General features: G+C 41.0%; 1 long non-coding RNA gene across 1 annotated transcript; it reads right to left on the bottom strand.

Annotated features, from left to right (window-relative positions):
- Positions 1–5,803: 5,803 nt before the first annotated feature.
- On the bottom strand, positions 5,804–10,953 carry LOC307043617. Its single transcript, XR_013809415.1, has 3 exons — positions 10,839–10,953; positions 9,341–9,397; positions 5,804–6,778 (listed from the first exon to the last, which is right to left on the bottom strand). It is a non-coding gene; the product is annotated as an uncharacterized lncRNA (long non-coding RNA).
- Positions 10,954–12,430: the final 1,477 nt, after the last annotated feature.

The following is a 12,430-nucleotide window of genomic DNA, read 5'->3' as shown; positions in this document are numbered from 1 at the left end:
TGGCGTATTCCGCTGAGGGGGGGGGGGGGCCCTGATGATTCAACAACACGCAAGGATGCTGCTTTCTGGCACTCAGGCTCTCACTCTGATAGTTTCTTCACTGTCATTGGAGGTTGTTTTCTGTTCTCAAGGGTTTAATGAAGGGGGACAGACACAGTATCAAAGAATGACAGTAGTTTGTTTCAAATGTCGTATGTGTGTTGGTCTCGTGAGGCGAGACCAAAAAGGGGGAATTGAAGGATTATTTGAATTATTTGAAGTATTAAAGTAACGTGGTATGGCAGGAAAATTCAATCTGGTATATTCCTTTTAATGTCACTTTATATATATCCTTTTCTGTTAAATTAGAAGGGACAAAGTATCTTTTCCCTCCCCCAATATATTGAGGTGAAGTCCTTGTGTTTAGAGAGAGATGGGAGCAGGGGACATCCTTATTTGGAGATAGTCCCAAGACGCTGGAATGTTTCCCTCGTAAAAGAAGGGTGTGCGTTACACATTCTTGGAGCAGATGTGTGTGTGTTTTCATTGCAGTAAATATATGTGCTACATGATTACTGGTCAACTATACCTCTGTTCTTATTCTTTCATGTGTGGGTACTAAATGGCTACAAACATTGTGGAGAAATTAGCTTAAACATCTTTTATTACTCTATATGAAATGGAAGCAGTTTTTTATGACAGGGACGAGAGAGTTGGGGGAGGGGACACATTCCGAAGAGTTTCAGCATGTCAATTATCAGGGAAATCGACTTGTTTTCAATAGATGTGTGTGGTTAATTACTTTGTATTAATAATAACAGTATGTGTAAAGGAAGCTGGAAATATACAATGTGAAACCTTTTATTTGAAGTAAAGATGTGAACAATAGCTCATACAAATGGAAATGCTGTAAGACAAATGAGTGTGTTCTCTATATTAGGCCTGTGTGAAGTTTGACTATTTGAAAAGCATCTCTAATACTGCTTAAGAGCATAGGTAATGTGTTCCTCGTTATTATTGATATGAAAGTAATTAACATGTATTACGTATATTTAGCCAACTATAACAACTATATCTTAAAACATACTTTTAACTTGTGTGTGGTAACCTGAAGGGGGAAAGATGGACTCAGGGACAAAGGGCCATAAACGGGATGTGTGTGTGCTGGCTACAAGCTGCTGTGTCGCACTGATTGGGTGCGACAGGCCATGTGTTGGTCTCTGCCAATAAGATGACCTCTGGGGGAAAGCACGTACACCTCCTCCTCCTGTGTTTTAGTATGAAAGCCTGTGTTTTCCTTTGGTTCGCGCTCTTGTTTTTGACCGGCCGTTCCTGAGACCTGTATCACACGTGGTAGAACCTGAGCCCGGAGTACTCTGCAGAGTGCTTCGTGATTCCTTTGTATTTGTATTGTTACCTTGTATCATTAAAACAAGATTATTGTTTCACTTGCATTCTGGTGTTTCTTAATCCCTTCCTTTTCACGAATTCACCCAGCTTATCAAACGACACGCGGAGACGAGGTTGGTTTTAAACATCCTCCAAATCTCCAACAACTCACACTCACACTCACACTCACACTCTCTCTCACACACACACACACACACACACACACACACACACACACACACACACACACACACACACACACACCCAGACACACACTCTCACACAGACACAGACACACACACACACACACACACACACACACACACACACACACACACACACACACACACACACACACACACACACTCTCTATCTCTAGTTATGAGGACCACAATGGTATATCTGGACAATATACACACACACAGAAATGTAGAAAACCTGTACTCATGAGGACAATAATGGTTTCACTGGACATTATCCTCAAACATGTGTTGCGCAATATTTTGATACTGAAAAAGTAGCCCAATACTTCCGTTTATTTTAAATGTTGAACAGAAAAAAGTATTTAACTTAGGAGAGCAATAGTACAAAGAGCAGTCCACTTTCTCATGTTCACAGACCTCAGTGTTCAGAGACCTGAACATCAAGATATACAGCTTTTTTCTTGTTGCTTTGATGACAAACACCTGTTTTTAATAACAATATGCAGGGATTTTGCCACGGACTATACAAGTATTTTCGACAATCTCTTTACCAGTCCGCTGTCATTGAAAAGTGACAGAGGATTTAATTCTGACAGAGACCTTGACATATGATCAGTGTTGGGTGTAACGCGTTACAAAAGTAACGCAGTTACAGTAATATATTACTTTTTGCTGTAACGAAGTAATGTAACGCATTACTAATGAAATGTGGGTAATATATTACCCGTTACAATGCTTAGTAACGCAGTTACAACACATTTTAACCCGAAATGAAATGGTGTTTTGTTTTTTAAGAATGTACTAACATAGCGAGACATTCCGACACCGGACAAATTGTGCGGGTAGATTAGTAAACCTGGTGTTTACCCCTCAGGCTTCGCGTCGAGATCTTCGGGGAAGTTGAACGTTATGCAACCATTCAAAAAAGAGAACGTAGCGAAAAATACAAACAACAAATTGTGTCAGGTGCGCGTGACCTGCTCCGCTGCGCGTGCATCATTTCCAAAGTGCTTCCACAGCAGTGACACACATCTGATGTGTGGATAATCATTTTTACGAAAATGGTTAAAGCAACCATCACTAAACGCCAGCAACACTGCATCTACTGCAGACAGTAGCAACAGGTCAGATGCGGACATCACGTTACCCTCCGTTGTGGACACTAGCTTACTCCCGCCTGACTCGCCGGCCCCGGAGCAGCAGTCTTCGTCGCCCGAAACTACGCCGCCCCTCTGCGGCCCGCAGGTGCCAGGTATATCTAAACAACTACCCGCCTGGACAGTGGGGTAAGGCGGTCATTTTGCAGCTTGTGGTATAAAAATAGACAATGGCTAGAATATTCATGTGAAAATAGTACCATATTCTGACATGCCTGTAGAAATGTTGGGTCAAAAATAATGCATACAATAGCACAGATGCCTTCACCACGAATGGCTACAAAAATATCTCATATCCCAAGCTTATTATCAACGAGCTGATGTTGCAGCTGAAATGTTCTCCAGGTCACAAAGTCAACCTCACATGATGATGTGATACCAGTTTTCAAGCACAGTAAATATTCTCTTCCCAGCGTATATGATGGGACCAAGGTGATGATGTAGTAGGCTACATGGTTTTAATAATACTTTTTCCTTTCAATGTTTGCCATTTCAAACCATGAGCATGGTTTAAATAATATTTGCCTTGATTTACAATATGTTAACCTTCATTATAGTCATAGTAATTTTAGCATTTAAAATACCTAGCTATTCTTTTGCGGTTATTTTGGTGAAAGTAACTAAAAAGTAACTAAAGTAGTGTAACTCATTACATTTCAGAAACAGTAATATTGTAATGTAACTTATTACTTTCAAAAGAGAGTAATAAGTAATATGTAATATATTACATTTTGGAAGTAACTTGCCCAACACTGCATATGATAGAACCTGCACAGCCTAAAATGATCATGGAAGGAAGTGAAATATTGAGAAATGTTGTCTTTTTAGTGGACAAGTGAATATTAAGTTGATTGAGTTGCAGAAGCAAAATGCTAAGGTTATGCTATAAACTAACTACAGCAGGTCTTCCACGTCTCGCCAACTTAAGATCCATATTCAAACATACAGATTCTAAATGGAACGAGTTGAAGCGTTTGTTTGAACAGTTTGCAGGAAGCAGGTACTTGCTCTCAAGCAGAACAGGGCAAACTAACTTAGAGGAGTGTTTACGTGGTCGTTGTAATGACGTACAACGTCCTCCACGACTTCTGTAGTCCTATTCAGCCACTTGGTAACAACCATCGTTTTTCAGACACGTCAACTCTTCAGAAATCACCAGTGGGGTCACTGCTGATGGATTTAATGTCGTAGAACAAAACGTGATCCGTCTCTTCAATGTGTCTCAACCACAGACCTTATTTCAGATATTTCCGTAATTCCTATAGAGAAAGCCCAATGGCTCTGAGACGAGGGAACAGGAAGTGGTGAAATGCTGACTCACTTCCTGGTTTTAGGACTCATTCCTGCACAACTATTTGGAGTTCACCTATGCACACACACAAACACAGAGGCCATTGTTATGATGAGCTCAAAAGGGATAATGGTTATAATTCTTAAACAAACCTAAATTATGAGGAAATCTAGTATAACTGGGCATTTTATACACAGACACACACTAGCGTAACAATACCTTAGTTATAAGGACATCTGGTATAACTGGACATGTTATACACACACACACACACTAGCCTAACAATACCTTAGTTATAAGGACATCTGGTATAAGTGGACATTTTATACACACACACACTAGCCTAACAATACCTTAGTTATAAGGACATCTGGTATAACTGGACATTTTATACACGCACGCACGCACGCACACACGCACACGCACACACACTAGCCTAACAATACCTTAGTTATATGGACATCTGGTATAACTGACATTTTATACACACACACACACACTAGCCTAACAATACCTTAGTTATAAGGACATCGGGTATAACTGGCCTTTTTATACACACACTACCTAATAATACCTTAGTTATAAGGACATCAGGTATAACTGGGCATTTTACACACACACTACCCGAACAATACCTTATTTGTGAACCACCCACATTTAACAGGTCTCTAACCATACACAAAAGCATTCTTCATGTTAGACTGGTTGTAATAAAGGGAGCAGGACACAGTTTTTCAGCTCTCTGTTGGTTAACAGTCTAAATAACTTGCATAGTTTTAGCTGAGGTGAAAGAGCCCCTACATCTCTCACCAATGACAAAGGAATGAGCTCAAATGCATATTTTGTTTTACAGGATTTCAGTACCAGTTGAGTGTACACAATTGACAAGGACTTTTAATTTGCAGATATTTCAAATTATTTTTTTAAAGATGTTTTTGACCAGAGTGCCATTATTCCAGAGAGAGTGTGAAGTTGGAAGACAGAGGTTAAGACATTGCCTGTAAGCTACGGAGGGATTGGGATGCAAACCCACCTAGTAGGCAGCGGAGACAACTTTCATGGGTCGCGCGACCACTGTGTCACCTCTAAAGAATTGAATATACTGACATAATTTTACGTTTTGCCTCAAAAGTGAATATTAGACACAGATTCAAACTGTAGAGTCAATGGGATTTCTTCAAATAAAAAGGACAAGAGACTCAACAGCTTTGATTGAAGTATTTTCCTCATTTTTAATGAACCTTTTTTCATCACCAACATTTCTTCACTTAAAACTAAAACATCTTTTACCAAATATATTTGTTGTTAATACATTTTAAAATGAAATGCTTTGAAAAATTAAGGTAAAATAAAAAGTGTATCTATGTACAAATACATACAGCTCTACAAAAAAATGCTACCACTGCTAAATCATCAGTTTCTCTGGTTGTACTAGTTATAGGTATGTGTTTAAGTCAAATTTACATTTTTGATTTGTTCTATTTACTACCGACATCTCTCCTAAATTTCAAATACAAATATTATTATTTAGAGCATTTATTTGCAGAAAATTACAACTGGTCAAAATAACAAAAAAAGATGCAGTGTTTTCAGACCTCAAATAATGCAAAGAAAACAAGTTCATATTATTTTTTAAACACAGCTTTCATGCGTTTTGGCTGCCCTCCACCAGTCTGTCACATGGATGCTGGGTGACTTTATTGTCAGACTTATTGTCAGAGCAGAAGGAAGCACGATTTGTTCCAGGAGAACCTTGTACATCTTTCAATTCATGCGTCCTTCACAAAGACATTCAGCCGTGCTGAAGCCCCCCAAGATCATCACCCATCCTCAACCAAATGTCCAACACCTGGTCATCTTATGGTTAGACAGAGACCTGGAGAGGCCCTACAAGCCTCAGTGTCCCGCACCCACTGTGACATTTGGTGAATGACGCATGAATCAAACCATGTACAAGGTTCTCCTGGAACAAGTCGTGCTTCCTTCTGCTCTGACAAAAAGGATTGTTTTTTCCAACAGGACGATACTCCATGCCACACAGCCAAGTCAATCAAGGTGTGTTTGGAGGATCACCAGATCCAGACCCTGTCATGGCCACCCCAATCTCCAGACCTGAACCCCATGGGAAACCTCTGGAATGTGATCCAGAGGAAGCTGGTTGGTAACATGCCATCCATCAAAGCTGAGTTGCTTGAATTGTTGCACCAGGAATTACATAAAGTCACCCAGCAGCCATGTGACAGACTGGTGGAGAGCAGCCAAGACGCATGAAAGCTGTGATTCAAAATCAGCGTTATTCCACCATCTGGTGATCCTCCAACCACACCTTTCAATGTTATAATTGTTGAGGGCGCAAGAAGATTCTTTGGGGTTTGCAACACACTTAATTATTGCCCTCTCAGAGAATGAGACTGTTACAGCTGTCGTGTTAAACCTTGGAAGATTCTGAGTATTGTATGTGGTAGGTTCATTATCAGAACAGGAAGCCCCATCAGGGATGAAATCTTCATCAAGTTGGAATGTGTCAGAGGTAGTAGCAGCCGTGTCTTGTTCTTTGTAGAGACGGTTGGTACAGTCTTACCACGGGGTGGCTTTGAATCCCTGATGGTGGCAATGAGAGGATCCCAATCGTTATTTGCTTCAGAGTCAGGTGGGCAGTCTTCATCAGCGCTGGATCCATCGCTGCTAGACGCAGTTTTGGGAATGTAGTCTTTATCACAGAAGGAACCTTCATTAATGGAAAGGCAGATGTCCTTCACCTTTGACCAAAAAAGGAAAACACCAAGTTTGTATTTTCTTCATTATCCAGAAAAATGTACTGGTAACATTTGTTGAGCATTATTTTAACATCGAATCACTGTGCATTTCACTAGATAAAAAAGAAGAAAGCAAGTCAAATTGAATTTTAGTTACGTTTTTGAAACCAGACCCAGACGCCACGCAGCATTCTCATCTGTTTGTCATTACTGGTGTCACTTTCTGGTTGCTAACAAACACCATTGTAACACATAAACACACATCAGCGCACACTGGGAGGGGGGGGGCAGGAGCTCCAACAAGGCGTGTAGGACAGAGAATGAATACACATATTATACAGATATGCTGTTTTAGAAACCAATGTGAGTTTGGAACATTGAACAATGTGAATCTATTCTAGTAGAACTCAACAATGGATCAGTGGATCAGTCGAAATCGATCAGTGGAAATGGCCATGTCATGGGACCGTTAACAGTTATGGAGGTGTGCACATGCTGGATGAAGGCAATGATCTAATGTCTAGTGATGTCAACAGGTTGTAAAATCATCTGTCCTTACAAGGACTGCTGTCCCTACAAGACACCCTGTGACTAGACGGCCTTTATCTTTCTGTTTAGTATGACATTATACAGAAACATTTCAATGTTGTCATTTTTAACTCCTGTTGACATCATCTGTCCTTACAAGGACTGCTGTCCCCACAAGACACCCTGTGACCAGACGGCCTTTATCTTTCTGTGTAGTATGACATTTAACCCGTTTCAATTTGAACCAAAGTATGGGGAAACGAAGCCCCCTTACCAGTGCTTAATTTGTAAATCATAAGGTGCCGGAACGCAAAGTACATATGACAGCTCAGGGATGACGAGACGCGTACAGGTCCCGGAACGTATACAGAAAAGGTGCTGAAAACAACATGAAAATGTCCACTTGCAACGCTGTGGGACTTACAAGCCTCAATTTCAAATAGTATCCATGGTATAAATGTTATGACGATAATTTATAATTTATCACAGGTGGGACTTCAGTATACAGCCAGCAATTAATTTCTCAACAGGTTTAACGTGTAAAAAATATATTTATTAGGCCTATTCAAAGATTGGCACGGCGGCCTATTAATAGACAGTATGTTTGCTCACCATATTTAGTTGTTTAAAACACCCCACATCACGAGCATGTCCGGATTGTCCTCTATCTCTTTTTTTCTGCTTTTACTGCGTGTGTCTGTGGCAGTTCTGTGTCCTTTGGCCACCCAGGACCTCACGTACGGGACTGGATTGAATTTAGCCAGGGGGGGTCCAACAAGATTTAGGAAGAGTAAAGATGACATGGTGGATGTGAGCAAAGAGCTACGGTTGGGAGTGCAAATCAAGTTCATTTGAGAAAATCCGCGCTCACATTCAGCACTTGCAATGGGAATGCTGTTGACAGCAACAAGTAACTCCATCAGCTCATCGGGGGTGTCTTTACCATCTGAGTCTCTGTACGTTCTGTAGGCCCGTATGACTGTGCGCGGGTTGGCAATGTTGAAGCGCTGACACAGTGACTCGACCTCAGTCTCTCCATACAGCGCACCTGCGTCCTCGGGCCAGTATTGTGCGTAAAGCACCTTCAACTCCTCAATGAACTTGTTATATCCAGTTTTATCTGGCATCCGGCCTCCTTGAGATAACATACGGTCCTCCAAGTTCTTGGCCACAGTTAGAAAAAACTGACCTGTCGCTGGACGTCCCACACTCTTCTGCGCTCAATGCGCTCTCCTCTCCTACTGAATCTTCCTGCTGTAAGCCAGCTGATGTCGCGGTTCCGCTCGCCTCTTGCTCCGGCTGTTGTACCGGGCTAGTTGATGCCAGGGTACCCACCCTTTGCTGTTGGTGGTCCACCTGGCTGACGGTAGCTGGCTCCTGTTCCGGCTGGCGGTGAACCTGTCCCGCTGCCCGGGCTTGGCTAGCTGTCGGTTAGCTAGCTGGCTAGCTGTTGCGGCGCTAACCTCCTCCTGGTTTTGACCATCAACATGACCGCTGCAGCTGCCCTCGTCGCTGCTTGTGGAGGCTTTTCTGACTCGTTTTGAAGTGTCTATTACCTCTTCCTTCTTTTTGAAGAAAGACAGTAAATGTAACTGTCTTTTTGACATGCTTGCATTGAATCACCGTTTCTTCCTCTCTGCGACGTGCTCCTCATGTGGCGAATTTCAAAAGTGAAAGACGTTTGTCCGTTGGTCCAGCTTTTCAGTGCGTCAACACAGATCTCCGACTCTTTCAAATCTTAATCTTAATAAAAGACATGAAATTCTTGGGATTTTTTCTGTAAATTAATATCTGCATATTTTATTTCATTTTAACCATTTTTTTTTTTTGTTTTTTGTGAGAGGTACCGGATCTGCCCAAATAGGTGCCGGAACACAGGGTGGCCAAAATGAAGAGGTGCCGGATCCTGTTCCGGCAGGATCCGGCTCAAATTAACCACTGCCCCTTACCAAGACGATAGTTCTGGTAAAACAGCTTCAATCTATACCAGTCAGCGACACGCAACAATGTGTGGAAAAACAATACATTGAAACTTACCATCTTGTCCCCTGATGTGTTTGGAGAGGTACGAAGTTCGGTCCCACCACATACTTCCTGTAAATAAGTGAAAGACAGGCACGACATTAAAACATTATTGACTCATTTTGTATTAAATCAAGTGAAATTCAGAAAATAATGTTAACAGTACCATTTTTTTGGCTGAAATAAATCAAATCTGCTTTACTGAGCTGAGTGGTAGAACCATGAAGAGCAATGCAACACTTTTCCCCTGTCAGTTAAGCAATGTCCTAAAGAGAACAGAACCTCACTATTGAGCACAAGGGCCAAGCAGGATCCCCTTAGGTGTATGTTATCTCCTCGTCTGGGAATATTTCCTTTACAGCAAATAGGTACAAGTGTGGGGAATTTATTTTAATTGTGTAGCAGTCAGTTTATATTTTTGGCAGCACTGTTGAGCATTTTAAAAATGTATTTGCATGCCCCTGTGCAAGGCTTAGTCTTTCTATCTGTATAGCCACTGGTGTAAAGTAACTAAGTTCATAAACTCAAGTACTATACTTGGGTACAATTTTGAGCTACTTGTATTTTACTTAATTATTTCAATGTTTTGTTACAGTGTACTTCTACTCCTCTACAGTTCAGAGGTACATGGTGTACTTCTACTCCACTACATGTATGTAATACCTTTAGTTACTTTACAGATCTGGATGAATGATGTGAAATATAATCAAGTGTTAAATCAGACTTTCGTTCCACCTGGAGTAAATCCACCAGCTACCCTGCAGTATACAAAGTCATTCAAACTAGCTGCACCTTTACCAGCTTTGAGAACACTTTAATGATCAATCATTATAAAACATATCATAGATATTATTCTGAAATGGACCAATCTGCAAAATGACTACTTTTACTGTCGCTACTTTCACTATATTTTGATGAGAATACTTTTCTACTTTCACTTGACGAACATTTTGAATGCAGGACTTTTACTGTAACAGAGTATTCCTACACTCTGGGACTATTACTTTTACTCAAGAACAAGATCTGAGTACTTCTACTTTTACTCAAGTACAAGAGCTTAGTACTTCTACTTTTACTCAAGTACAAGAGCTGAGTACTTCTACTTTTACTCAAGTACAAGACCTGAGTACTTCTACTTTTACTCAAGTACAAGATCTGAGTACTTATACTTTTACTTGAGGAACATTTTGAATGCAGGACTTTTACTGTAACAGAGTATTCCTTAATTGTTGTATTGGTGCATACATGAGGATATGCTAAACGTTCATCAGCAAAGCTAAGACATCTGTTTGAGCGGCCACTTTAGTCTGATGATTAATGATCTATCGATCATAAATCTATCGATTAGATAAGAGGGACACACATTTACATATGACATATCCTGAAAACGTACATTGATGAAAATACTTGAGGCTGATGACCTAAGAGCAATGGCTAAAAGGTCAGGGTCATATTGATGAAACAATGCTATACGGTCTTTGATACTACATACTGTATGAGATGAATGGCTTACCTTTAAATGTGTTAATGAACCTGGCCTCTATGAAGGGTTTGTCTCTGCCCAGAATGATATGCTCTATTGCATCCTGTTCAGCAGTCTTTCTCCTGCTCTTTTGCATCATCCTTGCTCAAAAATAAAACAGAGAACAGGCTAAGTTTAATGTACATGGTTAACAATAACATCTCTTGGGGGAAAAAAGATGCATTAGAAAAAAGAGGGGTTCAATATGAGGCATGATACACTGTTATATTAAAGATGGTAGTTCATTAATAAGAATGCACAACATTTTTAAAGTCCCGGAACGTCGTCCTGGTATGCTCCGACGGCAGTGCACCTACAGTCACCAGCTACGTCTGCATGTAGGCAGTGCTTGAATTGGGCCGGTACTCACCGGTACGCAGTACCGGCACTTCTGACTGCACGGCAATATATACGGCAATATACGTATATATTGTAAACGCAACGCAGCGCAAATGTGGGTCTGACTCTGCCTCACAGAGGGTGACTGGCTGTCTACATGACATGGCCTGCCGACATTGCCACTTTCATACAGATCATACTAATGCCCTCGATTGGTCTCTGTGTGTCATTCAAGCTCGGTAGGGTGTGTGTTGGTGTATGTGTGTGGCGCGCGCGAGCGAGAAAGCGCGCGCACCGGTTACGTGTATTGTTGTTAGCATCTGGTGCTAGCTAGCTGCGCTAACGGATATAAGGAGCTGTTTCAACAACAAGGTGGAGGGAGGGTCCTTTGCTCTCAGACTGAGAGGCTGATAACTACAGCTCTGGTGAGGTAAATTACTCTCTGAGTCTTTAGATAGTTAACTTAGTTTAAGTTATCTCAGTGGGTCGTGTTAAATATGTTCTTTATTCTCGCATCCAGGAGAGAAGCTTTAAAATTAGACTAAATGGAGTCTCTGAAAAGATTCAAATGGGATACTTTAATTAAAAAAGGCGCGGTAGTGTTACAGACAGAATATTGTTCCGGCAGAAAACAGCTGTGATCTGGCTCTCCTGAGCAAGAAGAGACGCCCATCCCCCGTTAGGTGCCGTTATATATCCTCTGCTGGCTCCTCCCCGAGAGCCGGCTCGCCTCGCCTTTAATGTCCGTTGTTGCATTTAAACAGAGGATTGGTACTTTTCCCCTTTAACATATGCTTAACACGCCTTTTCTCCTCATATTCTCTTTCATCACTTTTCATGTAACACATTCTAAACGCTGTAATCAATACTCTAAAACATACAGAAAATGCTTCACGGCTGGTTACGTTTCCGGTCATTCCGGATGTTGTCACCTGCTACTCTCGCCTGTAAACAATAGTGTATTCAAATAAACTGTACTTTCATTTAATATTCAGCATGGTAGTATCTCGACATCTATAGTTGTAGTGTTAAATCAGTAGGTTTTGGTTTTCACCACACCACGTCATTTCGCTACTCAATTCACCTCTTTAGGAAATCGTATATTAGCCACATGCTAAATGCTAACCGTAGATGAAGGATTTTCAGAATAAAAGCTTAACTGCTTGTGCACAAGAATTTCTGGTTTTTCAGTATAAAAGAGCGTTTAAACTGACGGTATGTTTAAGCTACATTATACCATCAAA

This window comes from Notothenia rossii (assembly GCF_949606895.1).
Source record: "Notothenia rossii genome assembly, chromosome: 6".
In the NCBI taxonomy this organism is placed as follows: Eukaryota; Metazoa; Chordata; class Actinopteri; order Perciformes; family Nototheniidae; genus Notothenia; species Notothenia rossii.
The sequence above is the reverse complement of the archived record's forward strand: the minus strand, read 5'-3'. Positions and strand labels throughout refer to the sequence as shown.